Source organism: Neophocaena asiaeorientalis, unplaced genomic scaffold, assembly GCF_003031525.2.
Source record: "Neophocaena asiaeorientalis asiaeorientalis breed wild unplaced genomic scaffold, Neophocaena_asiaeorientalis_V1.1 scaffold134, whole genome shotgun sequence".
In the NCBI taxonomy this organism is placed as follows: Eukaryota; Metazoa; Chordata; class Mammalia; order Artiodactyla; family Phocoenidae; genus Neophocaena; species Neophocaena asiaeorientalis.
In genome coordinates this window covers 25,376,553-25,377,045 of record NW_020185339.1, presented here as the reverse complement: position 1 = coordinate 25,377,045, position 493 = coordinate 25,376,553, and the positions used below count along the sequence as shown (strand labels likewise).

Sequence of the window (493 nt, the reverse complement as noted above, 5' to 3'; positions counted from 1 at the left end):
AGGCCAGCGAGGGCCGCTCTGCTTCTTTCAAAAACTATTTTCCAAATGTTCAAACTGTGTTCGCGTGTCCCTGAGCAGAACCCGGAGCAAGCCGGGGGTCAGCGGCGACAGGGGGTGGGGACGAGGCGGCTCAGGGCTCCACTCTGCTCCAGGCCTGGGGCTCAGCGTTTCTCTGCGGCCCGCGTCTGATTTCTGGGCGGGGGGGGTGGGGGGTTTTCAGAGTCACTAGGAGGGCAGCGCAGGAAGGGGCAGAGGAGCCCGGCTGAGCAGAAGTCGTGGGGGGGTGGCGTTGTCCGCGGGGACGCACTTGGCCCCGGCTGGCTTCCTTCTCCCCCAGACTCCGCCAGCCCCGTCCCTCGTCCGAGGGGAGGGGGCGCGGGTCCCACGGTGGCCCGGGATGGGGGACGAGCTCGCCCTGCCAGGGGGTCGTGGCTCGGCCCAGCGCTGCGCCCGCGGGAGGGCTGCCCGGCAGTGGGGCTGGGGTCGCCGGGGA

General features: G+C 70.6%; 1 protein-coding gene across 1 annotated transcript in view; it reads left to right on the top strand.

Annotated features, from left to right (window-relative positions):
- HOXC11 (homeobox C11) overlaps window positions 1-493 on the top strand; it is a 3,259-nt gene that overhangs the window by 1,349 nt on the left and 1,417 nt on the right. The window lies entirely within an intron of this gene.